Source organism: Cygnus atratus, chromosome 17 (genome assembly GCF_013377495.2).
Source record: "Cygnus atratus isolate AKBS03 ecotype Queensland, Australia chromosome 17, CAtr_DNAZoo_HiC_assembly, whole genome shotgun sequence".
Lineage (NCBI taxonomy): Eukaryota > Metazoa > Chordata > Aves > Anseriformes > Anatidae > Cygnus > Cygnus atratus.
Window position 1 is genome coordinate 14255905 of NC_066378.1, and position 14879 is coordinate 14270783.

The window sequence follows — 14879 nt, forward strand, 5'->3', positions numbered from 1 at the left end:
CTGAGGAGGAATGCCCCCATACTGAGGAGAAATGCCCCCATACTGAGGAGAAATACCCCCACACTGAGGAGAAATGTCCCCACACTGAGGAGACATGCCCCCTTCACAGCCCAAAGCTCTGTCCGCAACGCTGGTGACCGAGCTCGCCCAGCCGCTGCCCGGCACGGGGGGAGGGAGGCCCGGGGGCCCTGGAGGGGCGAAGGGACACGGGGCTGTGCTTTCCTTAGGGCTGGCGGGCAGACGGGAACGCGGCGGGGTGTACGGGGGGAGGCTGCGCTGGCCTCGGTCCCAGGGCGGGACTCGAACCCGCGGCCTCTGGAACCCGCCGCCAGCGCCCGGGCCACCTCGGGGGGGGGGGGGAGGGGGGCAGGTGGAATGGGCGTGGCCTCCCGCAACCCGAGGTGGGGGGGCCGTGTGGTGGTAGGGGGGGCGCGGCCCCGCCCACCGCAGCGGAGCCGCGCGGTCGCCGTGGCAACAGAGCCGCTTCACCCCCCCCCCCGACCGGGCACTGCGTGGGGGCGTGGTTCGGAGAGGCCCCGCCCACCCCGGGCCGTGCCCGGCCCGGTCGGCGCCTGCCCGGCGGGGCGCGGAGCGGAGCGGGGAGGTGAGAGCGGGCGGGGGGCGCGGGGCCGCTGCCTCCAGCCCCGGGGCTTCCCCCCCCCCCCCCGGCAGCGCCGCTTCGCGCTGCGGCACGGCCGGTACCGGCGGGCGGGGAAGTCCCGGGGGCGGGGGGGCCTTGGGGGCGGGCTGGGGGGTCCCGGGGCGGCGGGCCCGCGGCGCTGCGGGTGCCGGCGGGGCGCGGGTGGCGGCGGGGTCCTGCGGGGGGGGGCCCCGGGGCACGGCCGGGCAGCGACAGGAGCCCCCCCCCCACCCCGTTCCACCCCCCGGTGCCGCAGGCTGCTGCTGCCGGGGAACGGCCCCGGGGCGGCGATTGGGGGGGGGCGCCGGTAAAGCCCCGTTCCCCCGGTAACGGCGGGGCCGGGGCGAGCCGCCTCGGCAGGAGGACGGTGCCGCCGTGCCGGTGTCCGGGCCGCCGCCGGGGCTGCGCGTCCATCCCCTCCCTCCCCGCCGGGCGGGAGCGCTGCGGTCCTGCTACCTCGGGGCGTGCTGGGGGCCGGGCGGGGCGCAGGCAGGCGGCTCGGCACGGGTGTTCCCCCCCCCCCCCCCCCCCCAACCCCAAAATCTTCCATTCAGGAGTTTATGAACTTTTCTTGCCGTTTTCGTAGGATTTTTTTTTTTTTTCCACCGTACGCTGTGCTGTTTGCTTCCTGTGAAAACAGCCGCGGGTGCGTGTTAATAAGCCCTTCTACAGAGGTTTTGTGCTTCAGAACAGCCGGAGAGGCAGGAATCGGGCTGAAGGCGAAGGTGCAGCCTGGAACTCACCCCGGCGGGCGCAGGGGTTAGAAGCTGGAGGAATTCCCCCGGGGTGAGGAGCCGGGGTCGGGTCTGATCCCTGCCCCTGCAGGCGTAGGGGAGCAGTCACCCCTCATCAGCTTCATCGTGACGTTCGTGCTGCTCCTCTGCATTTCTCCGCTCTAAATAACGCTCCTTTTCCAGTATATATACAGGACCAAAAGGACTCTTGTCGTAGCACTGACATTTCCCTGAAAGCAGCGGAAGTCCGGGGCCGTTTTCTGACTCAAATGCTTCACCTTGTCGTTTTTACTGTCCCGTTTTTATACGCGGCAGTAAATGATGCGAGCGCCGGTCCAAGGTTGGTGCTCGCTCCGCAGTTCGGGAGGCTCAGCCTCGTGGCTGGGGGAGAAAGGTCGGAGCGTGCCCATCGCCGCTGCTGCGCATCTGCGCTCTGGCTGACTAGATAGCAACGTACTAGGAAGACTTTAATGTCTGATAATTGAGCAGTTTATTACCTCTGCTCGTTGCCGTACTGCCAGCTGCACGTAGCTATGATTTTCCCTTCTCAATGCTGTTTCCAACCACGTGCAGCGGCACTGCTGCCTGGGATGCGAGCTGAGCCCCTCGGGTGTCCGCGGGCTTCCTGCAGGCCCGAGTTCTTCCGAAGGGGGGAAAATCAGTTGTGGCTTGGGAAGAGACTCGGTTGCAAGAATTTCAGCCTCCAAGGACAGTATTTAAGAAGCTCTCCAGCCCTGGCACTGCACGGGCTGAGCGCAGAATGGAGACCGCGCCGCAAGGAGCACGCGTTCCCTGCGCGGCTCCGGGGTTGTCCTGGGCCCTGCTCGGGTCAGTGCCTTGTTTCCCTGGCTACTAGGTAATTCTGCAGCCGGCCTTGTCGCCTCCTTTCCCCTTCACACGGGCTTGGTTACGGTGAAGTAAAAAGCGAGCTCTTTCTCCTTGGCGAGGAATGCGTTGCTGCGCTCGCTGCCCAGTCCTTTCTGCGGGATCGGTCTTTGCTTTCTCTTTGCTCTTGGAGCCGTCTCTCCTCGGGTGGCTCTTCCAAGAGCCGTCCGAACAAAACTGACGCAGCTCCTGGTGCTTTTTCTCCTGTCCGTGAGTTTCTAAATAGTGGTAAAAAAAAAAAAAGTATCCCACTGGCTCAAAAACTTCAGCGCGGTGCTGCTTGTGGGGATGCCGTACAGGTTGTCGGCACGGGGCTTGGACCTCGTGCTGCCCGTGTGCTTGGACGTGTTGGTTCCTTACTGAGGAGTCCTGTGTATCACCGGTTTTCTCCCTGAGCTGGAAGGTTTCCTCACTTCGATGCTCCACCGAAACCGGTGACTTGGTGCTGCTCCCTAGCCAGGGGAAGTTTCCTCCGCCGGTGGGTTTGCCACGCCGAGCTGCGTGCTGTGGAGGTATTTAAAGATGTGACTAGTAAAAGGGGTGTGTGCCTGCGTGCCTCACGGCAAGTTTTAAATCTTTGGCATCCAGTTACATGCAGCGCCGCTGTCCTTTTCGTACTTCCAAGCTTTCTTTTTATAGGATGTTTTCCTGCAGGAGGGTATGAATAATGCTGGTTGGAAGTCTTTCACTTCCATAGCTTGGTAGATTTTCACATGGTGCTGTCGGTGGCAGGGAGATGCTCGGTGTCTTCACTTTTCTGCTAGTTTATATCATTCTTTAACATAGGCGCAATCTTTTGGGGCTCCTTGTTTGATTCTTAAGCAGCAAGCAGCTTTTGGGAGGAAAGTGCTGTGCCTGTTCAGAACTTTAAGGTGACGCTCACAGAACAGATCGCGTTGTGTTCAGTGGGCTGTTTGTAAAAGCGAGCCTGAAGTAAACTGCTTAATCCTGCAAGTCCGGGCACGAAGCTGCAGCGATGCTGTGAGCGCGCTCTGTATCACTTCTTTGTGCTTGGTGTGCAAGGGTGATGGGAAGCTGAGGGTGTTGCAACGCTTTAGGTGTGTTTTTTGTTTTCTGCGTAGGAATCATCCAGAGACATCATGTGAAAAAAGCCACGAACTTCGTGCTTTGGCCTCGGGACCTGTTTAAACGAGGACTCCCTGGCTGCAGGAGTGGCCTTTGCCGCACAAGGCACCGTGCGGTGGCTGTCCCCAGTTTGCAGCCAAAACCACTGGGGTGACAGCGTGCGGACAGCTCAACAGCAAGCTTCAGTCCTGACACAGGTGTCGTAGATCTAACAGCACAGCTAGAAGCTGTCACGCTTGGTAAACTCTGGATGCACCTGCCCTCTGCAAAGGGCGCTGCCTCTTCCCGAAATGCCAGAGGAGCTGGCTGTTGGGCTGCCCTGTGTGCTTCCCGTGGTGCCGAGGGCGTGCTGTGCCCGCTGGCTTCAAGTGAAATTCAGCTGGTAGGAGCTGAATGTCTCATCAGAAAGGTCTGCTCGGGGGATGAGGGTTTTTGTCAGGCCTTGAAAGAACCTCTGTAAACGGCTTGATCATCTTTAGGCTCCTTCCTCAAACCCACGTGGCTTATTTTCTTGCTTCCAACTGTCTTTGGTTTGTTTTGGAAATGCGTGATGCTGGAACTGCAGCAAGAAAGCTCTCAAACGGTTTTCTGGGCTGGGTGGGGTTATTTTTCAACACATCTGCATAAGTAGGAGAAAATTCCAAATGGTTAATATGTATTTTGGCAGTTTTCAGTACTTTTTCAGTACTTTTTTTTTGGTACTTTAGTACAATTACGTGGAAACAATGGCAGTCAAACCTTCTTTTTGTACTCTTCTCCTCTACAAAGCACACTTGAGGAAAGGAAGGGAACTGTAACGCTTTTTTAGGCTGGTGTGATTGTGGTGCTGCGATTTGGGCAGTGTGGGGCTGCTGGGGATTATGAGCTGAAATTGCTGCTCGTTTGTGTTTCGAGTCCTGTCCTGTGAATGTGCGCTGAAGCCTCTGGGGGAAAATCTGGGCTGCCTTAAAGCCAGTTACAGAGCTGTTCCGTAGAAGTTCTTATCAGTATTAAATGCCCGAACTTTCCATTTTGAGCTATAATAAAGCTGTGGCATGCCTGAAATAAAATGAATGTTGGACTTGCAACAGTGTGAGAACCGAAAGCTTCTCGCTGTTGTAATGATTATGAGTCAGGATGGCCATTAGCTTGCTGTAACAAGTAGGAAAAGATAACCAAACCTGCAGCAATGAGTTATCTGCATGGTTTTCACGTGGAGGGGAAGAAAAATCATACGTGCGTGCTCCAGAAGTTTCTTTAATCAGAGCGATCTCGTCGTTGCCCAGCTGTACGGAGCTGGGGGGGAGCTCGGTGGGAGGTGAGGACCAGGCTCTGCTGTGGCCGCGGTGCCTCGGCTGCGCGCCCGACCCAGTTACCGCTCGGCAGCGCGGTCCGCGGCGCGCTGGCATCGCTTGAAAGCGTGTGTGTGCCCCTTGAGCGAGGCCAGCCCGAGAGCAGGCAGCTTCAGCTTGGCTGCGGGGGCAGCTTGGGCGCACGTAAGTTGGATGGCAAGACGGAAGAAAAAGAAATGAGCGGTGTTTTGTTGTTTGGAATGCTTATGTTTGCGTGGTGGAGAGGAGAAGAGGCGAAGAAGTGACGATGATGATGGTTTCGCTTTGTTAGCTTTTCTTTAATTCCAACAGTTAAGACCAACAAACCTTATCCTTCCTTTCTAAGAGTAAAAAGCTGCTGTTATTTCAGAGAAATGCATGAAAATATGAGTGTTTGTGTGTGCTTTTGGTGCAAACAATGTTGTTTCCGTACACATCAGGCACCGTTTATATTTTTGTAGTGGCTGTTTTTCTGGTCTTGGTATTGGTTAAACACGTGCCTTCTGTGCCTTTCATCGAGTGATGCTAATAAATGTGCGGTTCTCAACTTGGCATTCCTGCCGACGTAAACGTAGGGTGGTCGATGTTGGTTAGCACTTGGAAGACACAAACAGGAATGGAATTTAAGCCTGTCTTTATTCCTTTCTTTTAATGAGCTCAGACTCCAGCTTGGATTCGAGTCTGGCTGCCTTCTCAATTCAGCTTCAGTATCAGTAACTCTTGGTAGGGAGCGAGTTGTGCCAAAGCCGGAGAGGGATGTTTATCTGCTGCGAGTACGTTCAGCCATACAAGGCTTTCGATGGACAAAGCCCTCTCATCTGTAACGAAAGCATTTGGCCCAGCAAAGTCATATGTTTTAAACAGGGCTGGAATTTTTGGCCACCATAATTGCGTTTGATTTTCATGAGAACGCTCTGAATTCTTCATTGAACAGGACGAGCATGGATGCCTTTCTAAAATGGGCATTGAGGCCAAAGCTGTGCAGTTCAGCTGGTTTGTTCCTTTACTTAGCGACCTTACAAGAAATGTCATTTTTGTTGTTTGTTGTTTGGTGTCAAACAGTGCTCTAACTGTGTTGGCGCTTTTAAATGTCAGATATTAGTATAATTTGCCCTTAGGATATTTTAAGCACCCTAATGGTTACCTTAAATATCATCCTATCCTTGCAGTATGCATGTATGAATGATACAGAGCTTTTTTCTTGCATGTTATACTTCAGCCTATGATAGCAGTTGTGTTTGAGAAAGTAGGTATCTTGATTTATGCAATTAATGTGAAGTATTTCTGAAACATGTTTGAATGTATGTATCTTGTAATCCTTACTAGTCAGCGTTCAGTTTGTTCTTTACAAATGAAAGGTTTTTTAAGAGTATTCCATCTCTCTCTGGTTACTGCTTGCAATGAAGAAGAGATTAAATGGACTGGTACGACAGCAGGAGGGTTTCTAGTACCAGTTCTGATCCTGTTACCCTCAAATGCAATTTTACATTGTAGCAAGAGGTACTGGGTATTGCTCCCAGGTTGTGTGTGGTTGCAGGGGTGGTTTCCACCTCTCTGAGCTGTTCTCGCTAAACTTGATGGGGCAATGGATGTTTTCTCCTTTCCTTTCTTAGCTGTACTTGAATCACAGTACACATAGGAAAGGCTCATCGATAGTTGCGGATCAGCATTTTGGGAAGGTCAGGGAAGCTGGTTTCTGCATGGCGAGCATTATGCTAATTCGGTTGTTAAACGTATTGGAATTGCGCTTCCTTTTGCTTCTGCAGTGCTTGCAGATTCCATCAGAGCCTCTGCTCGGTGCTCGGGGTGCCGAGGGTTAGCTCTGGGCAGGGAGAAGCTGTCTTGTGCGCGGCGCTGCCATCGGGTGCGGGAAACACGACCACGGGTCTGGTTTGTACTGAGGTCCTTACACAAAGTGTGCGCTTAAACGGTGCCTCTGCCGGGCTGGTCTTAGCGTGGAGATGAGAGCTAGGAGAGGACGGAGCCTTGCTTAGGATGAAATATACTTTTTTTTTTTCTTTTCTTGGAAGAAAAGGCTTTATTTTGGGATACAGGATAGCTGTGATGATTGAATTCATTGATTATGTGCGGACAAAAATGAAATGAGATTGTGTGTGGAAGCAGATGTGTAACTTAGGTCCAGTTACTGACTGCCTCCTGCGAACAACGTGGAGCCTTTTCTCTTGTATTTGGTCTTGAGTCCTAGGAGTGCGTATCAATACTGATCCCTAACCAGCATGTGTAGTAAGTACCTTTGGAGATTTGGTGATACCTTAAAGCATTTGTGATGTATGTTTAATGTAATGATCGCACATACCGTTGCCTTTGCTGGTGTTGAACTGTAACACAAAGTAAAAAAGAGTTGATTTTGAATCCAGTTTTCTGTACCGTAGATGCATGGCTGACAAGGACAGGTTTTGCACAAGCCTGGCTCCGTATGGAGCAGTTTGGGTTACTTTTCAAATTGTCTCTGAAGTTCTCTGCTCAGTTCCATTCGGTTTCTTCTTTTTGGAAAGGCAATGGCTTTAATTCCAGGTTAGTGGACTTTCAAATTGCTGCATTTATGGGCCTTAAAAATGGTTACTTTAAGGTTAAAAATCCTTTCTTCTTTTCTGTTTAGCTTTGCTCTACAAATGACCATGCTCTTATGTCTGTTGCATCCTTTCTAACGATGTGAGAAACCTGAGCTTGGTGGCGTTGCTCCCAACGAATGAGAAGCATCGTTATACCTTGCGATGGCTGGAGCCTTCACACGTGCTCTTGGGGCCAGACTTCTTTTACTTTTCTGCCTACCTCCTGCTCATTTCATTCTGGGTGTTACTGCTTTAAAACCTTTGTAAAGGTTGACCTACACCATTTTCTGCTTGTGTTGGCTCCTTGAAGTACTGAGACAACTCTCTTCTGGAAACCCATGTCTCAGCATCCTGGTAATTGCACTGGTTGCAGCAGGACCCAGTTGCTGATAGGAGCACAGAAAACCTGTAAGTGTGGGAGGGGCACCCAAACTCAGCATTTTGAGAACATCTTTAAAGGGTGTAGGGGAAGGCGGCAATGAAGCAGATGGCAGGTTAGCATCTGGAGAGGGGTGGGCTGGTGAGAGCCTTCCTGCCAGCCTTTCTGTGCGTGTCAGCCAGTCACTGGTACCGGCCGTAAATCTTGGCCTCGTACCATGTATTTTTTGACAGTCTGTGCCTTTTTTTTAAAAGGTTTTTCTGTTTTATCTTCATTTTGATGTGTTACGTTCTGCGGCTCCTGTGCTTAAAACCTAGCAGAAGGCTTAAAGGAGTGCTCTGTGGTTGTGGCACAAAAATGCCCGTGCTCCCCATCCTGGTGGGACCGCCGGCTGCGCTCAGACACCGGCGCTGTGTTCTGCATGCTGCTGTTCTGCTTTCTGCCCCCCTCCCAAATGCGTAAGGCTTTATGAGACCGAACTGTTGACTTTCAGTTAACTGGCTATTTTTCCCTGTCTGTGCTTTCTTGAGCATATAAGGAGATGGAGCGAGTTGTTGTAGTCACAAAGCTTCTAGATAGCGTGCTGACCAGTAATTCATTACAGGCCTTGATTTTCCTGCGTAGCATCGTGTTTCTGAAGAACGAGGCAGTAAACAATGGCTAATGTGTAGGTTTTGTGCTGTCAGAGTTCTTGGCTTAAATGTGCTTTTCGTCACAAATGAGAAAAAAAAACAGGTCTGAGTCCTCACAGTCGTGCAAAACTGCAGTGCCCTGTTAAATTTGTGGCTGCTGGTGGAGGAGGAAACTCCTTTGTGGGTTGCTGCTAACGATGACTTGCTACCAGGTAATGAAAGAAGCAAAACTCCCAGTATTTCTCAAACAGGTAATTGCATTGGTGGTGGTGGGGAAGCTTAGACAATTGGTGCATGTGGACAGCTAGATGTGACCGCTGAGGTGGCAGCGGGAGCCTGATCGATGGAGCAGCAATGGCTCCCCTGACACAAATATTCTTTGCTTGGCAGTCTTTTTGTGGGTACACAGCTAGGGGCAGGTTACTGATGCTGGATAGGAAGCAGCACCCTGCTGCAGTAATAATTCCTTCCCAAATTAACGCTGTGTTGAATATGTGGGGTAGAGGTCAAAGAACTATCAAAACAATTCAGTACTTTGAAATTTTCAGTAGAGCAGATGCTGACATAGCATTTAACATTTTCTTGGCCAAAATCTGTTATCAAGTGTTTAGATTTTATAACCGTATGTTATTTGACTCAAAGTAGATCCACCCCTCTCTCACTGGTCTTGACATTTTTTTTGATTTTTACTGGACATGAGTGGAAAAATCTAAACCTGATGCTCACGTCTATTTGAGTTTTAATGGCTCCATCTATATACTGAAAGGCATAACGAGAGCAAAATTAATTGAGCTGAAGATTTTTTTAATAACTGCCTTGCTCAAACTCAGGTGATCTTTTAAGTACAGCATTCAAATTGCTGCTATGGGGTCAACAACCTGGGAGAAGGAGGACTTTATCAGGCAGCCTTTCCTGCGTTGTCCATAGTGCTGGGCAGGAGACTTGTGTTTTTGGGGCTGTGTTCTGATGGACTGCCGGGACTCGTGCTAAAGCTGGATTTTCAATGTGGTCCTGTGCCATTGCTGGATGTGCTGAAAAACTTCACTCGGAGGTGATGCCGATACCAGGAAAACAAGTCCAACTTTAATTCTACTGTTCTTTCCATTTTGTCTTGAGCATTCTTGGGCTATTTCGAGCATTCTTGAGCATTTTTGGGCTTTTCTGAGCATTTTGTCTTGAGCATTTTTGAGCATTTTGGGGCATTTTTATGCATGGACCCATTTTGGGGGTCCACGCATTTAAAAAAAAAAAAAAAAAAAAGGGTAGCCACAAAAAATCCCCTGCGTTCCCACTCTCAGAAGTGCCCACATCGGCTCAGCTCCTGCTGTGCACAGGGGAGGCTGGGGCTGGACGTGTGCTGTGACTCCTCGCTGTCAGCCACCAGGAATGCTGCGAGTCGAAATTTGCTAGGTGGTGCCTACGGCTTTCCTCCTTTAATGTTTGCAGACAGCTCAGCTGCATCCTGTGATAATTGAGATGAATCCTGGAGAACCAGAGCTCGGTGCGAGGAGCTGTAAACATGCAGTTGCTCTGCTGCTGAGCCTCCGAATGTGTGCTCGGGGACCCGCTGCAGGCCTTGGGATGCGAATGAGGGCAGTGAGGTCAGGCTGTGGCGTTCCTTAATGCCAGCTCTTTGTCTTCTCTGGCTCTAACAACGAGGTATCGTTACCGTCCGCTTCACATGGGTACAGTTGTGGTACAGTTCTGTGGCAAGCTTGATCTTTAAGACAAATTCCTACGAGTTACAGGAGCAGCCCTGGAAACTGCTCATTTGCTCACAGAACAGAGCAACCCGGGCTCGAAGACTTCTCTTCAGGCCTCCTGGCTCAGCCCCTGGTTTGAGCAGGACCAGCGCGGTGGTTCTGCGGCTTGTTCCTCGGGTAATGTCCGGGACAAATATTTGGGGCTTGAGTGTGGTGGCTTGTTGGCCAAGCTGGGCTATGTGGTTCTGTCATGAGTTATGCAAATATTCGAAAGGTGGAATGGTGAAATTGCTACTAGGCAGTCTTGGCTGTCAGAATTGAAGGAAAATGTGTGTTAGAAGCAAAATCCACAGCTGCTGAACACAGAGCTTTTTGGTGTGTGATTTTTAAGAAAAAAAAAAAGCAGAAAACCAGCTAGTAAAGGCATTGAGTCGTATAGCTATAAGAGCAGAAGCAGAGTATAAACATTCCTAACAAAATACGCAGTGACAAGTTTCATTTTTGCTGGGTGAAAGCTTTAGAAGTAGCACGACATGTTACGGCATCTTGGCTCCACATCTTCTGTGCGGTTTGGGCAGGAGTTTTTTAGCTGGTGATGGTTCAGCCTCAGAATTCATTCTTCAGGACAAGTGCAGATATAAACTAAGTGTAAACGTTCTTTCTTTTCGCAGAAGCAAAGGACCCTTACTGCTCAGACCTCAAATCCAGGTGTCGGTCACCCCCTGCTGTACGTGAGCAGGATGGGGCCTGGCGGTGCTGCGGGGCCTGGCCTTCCTGCGGCGTGGGGCCGGCCTCTGCTCCGCTGGTGAGTGGTGACGTTTCCCTGCAGCAGGCAGGTCCTGCCCTGCCAGCCAGCCAGGTCTGCCCCAAAGACCTTTTCCCAGGGTCAAGTGGTTTCCCCTCTTTAATAAACATTGGCAGTAGCTGTAGAGTGACCCGAGACAGCTGGCTTTGAACCTTCACGGTAAGGACAAATCATGGGGATTAAAAAAGGAGGAAAAGCTCTCTTCCTTATGGAAAGTGCATTTTAGCTTTGGCCAGGTGTTCTGCATATATGTATATATTTTTTCTAATGTCATTATTTCTTTATGGTTTTCTCTCCCATCACTTTTTCCTTTGTCCTCCATTTTTATGGGTGTAGGTTTTCTTCAGATGATTAAATTGTTGAATGACCTCCTAGGTTGATGAAGGTAGTGCTTCAAGGCAGGTAGCTTCAGGTTTTCTTAACATTAAACGCCGAATGAAACTACTTTGTGCTTTTCTCTGTATGTTAATACTTTAATCCCCTTTTCAGGAATCGGGTGAATGTATAAAATATACAGCATTCATAAATCAGTACCGGAAACTCCAAGTTAATCGCAGAACAGGCCAAGTTGGTTATCCTTTCTGAAGGTGGTTTCCATGGGCAGGGTCACAAATGTGTTCTCCAGCACTGGAAATCCTGTTAGAACTTGAGGAGGAAGATCCGAGGATTATGGGCTTGTCCTCTCCTAGCAACTCCTGTGACACAGGCACCTGCCCCGCGCAGAAGCAAGCAGGAAATGTCTTCTCACGTCGTGCTATTTCTGTAACACAGTGACCCTCAGAGGCTCAATTTATACAAAACGATGTTCCCTCGGATTCCTTCCTGGGCGCACAGGGCGAAGTGTCGGGTTTATTTCTGAAGGCTCCGTAGCCTTTGCTTGCAAGGGGTAGCTCTGTGAAGGCACTTGCCTATTTTTGTAACAAGTGGGTGGATTTTTTTTTTTTAATAATCCAAAGCCCACAGATCTGTTGTGCTTGGACCTTTGACCTGTGTGACCCAGAGGGGCCTGCACGGATCCGTCTCATGAGCAAGGCGAGTGTGGCACCTTTTGAAGGTCTCATTAGTTTTGCTTGTTTGCAGGCTGGGTGGCAAACAGCCAGTGTTTTACTGCGGGGATTTTCTGAGGGATATTTGCTTCATGAAGCAAGCAGTGTCAATGGCAATGTCTGTAGTTTTCCCCAGTGTTTTGGAGGAATCTGTCCCAGCCGTCCGGCTGTTGTCCGTAAGGTGCTTGCAGCAGCTGGCGGCTCTGAAGGCAGCAATGCCATGAGTGAGACAGAAAATCCAGGGCTCAGACCTGTGTCTGTTGGCCCTGGGGTCAGACACCCTTGTCCTTTGTCCTCCCTCGCTGCCAGGAGGACGAGAAGTGTGGACAGCTGGAGTAAATCTGGTCAGGTGTGGGTGGTCTCCGAGCTCCTTTTACTGTCGGAACTCGGTGTGGAGGGCGGCTTCCTGGAGGGAGGCTCAGCTGGAAGGATGCCGGCCTCTTCTCAGGCCTCTTCCCCATCCCACACAGCCCCGTGCTGTGGCCAGCCCAGCTCCCTGCCCACCCTCCTTCGTCCGCGTCCACGGGGCCAGCTCGGGGCTGGAGGCTGAGGACCTGCCGTGGTGCGGCCCTGCCTCGTGCCCTGGGGCCGTGGGTCCTGCTGCCGACCAGCACTGCGCTGGGTGCGGTTCTGAGACAGTTCAGGCCAAATCCCGTCCCTTCCAAGTGAGGTCACAGAGGCTCCAAAGTGGTGTGAATACATTAGCATGTGATTAATTTCATTGTCATATGCAGTATGGTAAGAGGACAAACAAGACAAATCTGAGGATTTAACCCGCTTCCTCTAGAATCTGTGCAAAAAAGTTATCCCAAACAAAGTTTGTTTTTAAATACAGTTAAATGTGGAATTCAGCTTCAAGCACAGAGACCGTGTTGTTCCTACAAATTAATATGTAACTTCCTTCTGGATAATAATGATTCTGAACAGGTTTGAAAAGTGCCAGGTCACAAACTTAACTCTTTGCCCTCTGCGTGCCAGGGTTGTAACCCTTATTGCCTTTGGGAGCTGCAGGCAGAATAGAGACCTGAAACAACTGACCATGTTCCTGTAAGAGCATTGCTTTGACTATTATTTCTTCAGTTCCACGGTCAATTTTTCTTGCTTGTAGCAAAACCCGATCATTAATATTTCATCTGGTATGCAATGCAATTGCTTCTGGAATGTCTTTACATACTAAACTGCATCTAATGTTGGGGAAGTCATTTGCAGGCCTTGGTTGTGGGTGAAACGCATTTACAAGGATGAAACCTAAGCGAATATTAACAGGAGTTGAAGCAGACCACAAAAACAAATGTTTGATGACTTAAGCAAACAAAACAGCACTTTCTGAGACCTGCTGGGAGTACCGACCTTCCGCACAAACATGCTCCTAGCCTAGCTTCAGCCTTACCAGTAATTCACGTTGTTCCTGCTGAATGTCATCTTGTGTTGGCAGAAATCAAGATTTTGTTTTTGTTCTCATTTCAACTGCTGAAAGAATCGGAGTTTCTGAAAATACCCACCCACTAATGAGCCAGGTGGAGTCCCTCATGCAGAATGCTAGCTGGAAATGAGAGATGACTCACTCGGGAGGGTAAGGATGCACAGCATCTGATACCAAAAAATAATGATTCACCACAAATTCAAAGCATTTTTCCTTTGGATAAGGTTTGTTCTAGATGGGTCTCGTGAGACTCTCATAGCAAATTAGCTCTGTGAAACTTGGAAGGGAAGAATTTGCTCTGAAACTCTCAATGAGATGGTTGTGGAGGATGAAATTATGGAAGAATGAGGTGTAATGAGGTGTTTGTGTGGGTCAGAGGAAATGCCTAGCGTGCTCTTTCAGCCTGCGTGCTCTTGGCTGATCTCTGTTTCAAAGAGAGCAAACTGGCAAAGATGATCAGGGTTTTTCCTCCTGCTGCAAGACTCTTGCTTTGACAGAGTTGATCATGGCAGCGAAGATGTTGTCCATAACTGTCTGCAGGGTCATATGGTCACACTTACTGTTTTGAGGTATCTTTCTGCTGGGAGTAATAACAGATTCTTCATTCAAAACTGTTTGACCCTACTGAGGGGAAAAGCCTCCTGGTGGAGAGGAGCGGTGGCGGATGCTGCGTGGGGGGAGGAACAGCGGAATGAGCAGGTGATCATCCAGAGCCACGTGAAACGGTTTTGAAAGGTGAGATTCTGAAACTGCTTTCGAGAAAGAGCTGGAGGTGAAATCCTCTAGTTCGAGGTCTGTTCTGCCCTGTGTTCTTTTCTTTCTGAACAGCACATGCTGGGAGCAGACTAGTGCCAGGAGCATTGCCGCTCGTTAGTGGGTGTTGTGATTTGTATAGATACACCTTGTCTGGCCACTCTTAATGTGTGATGCTCAAACAGTGTTAAGAAAATAGTATAGGAGTGACAGCTGTGGAAGAGGACAATTAGAAACTTTGTTTTTTTTACACAAGTTGTCCCCTCCAGACCAATCTTTTTGTCTCCCAAATTCAGGGCATGCAAGGAAGTCTGCCCCTGCCCTACCACTCTTCCCATGCGGTTCGTCTCAGTTATGGATGGTTGAATCTTCCCATTGAATCCTCCTTTAACATTGTGTTTACCTGATTGTCTATATCAATTAATTGCCCTGCTACACCAAGAATGTAGTCTTAGATTTATGTTGTCCATTACATGGGTATACCAATTATTTAACTTAAAATTTATGATTTCATTATATAAGTGCTATTTCCTGTTTAATTGCCTGTTACATGCTTGTAGTGCTTGATGATTTGTTACCTGCTTAACTACCTTCCTTTGTAACATACGTTAAAATATGTAAACTATAAAATATAAGGTGTAAAGTTGTCCCTCTAGCACTGAGCTGCCAGCACATAATCGAAAGGACAGTTGAAAATATTTCTGTTCTTTAGTGCGTGTCTAGATCTCAGGGAAGCTTTAGCAAGTGATGATGGTTATGCAATTGTACTGGCAATAGCAATTAGAGATTTATAAGTGCTTGTAAACGCTGCTATTTATAGGATGGCACTCTCTTTAACAAAACACTAATCTTTCTCTGCAGTGGAAGAAAATGTCAGGGTGGAGTAGTTCAGTCTTGTGTTGGGACTGGA

At 49.9% G+C, this 14879-nt stretch overlaps 1 protein-coding gene across 2 annotated transcripts in view; it reads left to right on the forward strand.

Moving 5' to 3' along the window:
- The first annotated feature begins 523 nt into the window (after positions 1 to 523).
- Positions 524 to 14879, forward strand: part of KIAA1671 (KIAA1671 ortholog) — a 73440-nt gene continuing 59084 nt past the window's right edge. For both annotated transcript variants that reach the window (XM_035565792.2, XM_035565796.2), the window contains exon 1: positions 524 to 604. The gene's annotated coding sequence lies outside the window, so the exon portion shown is untranslated. The remainder of the gene's footprint in view (positions 605 to 14879) is intronic.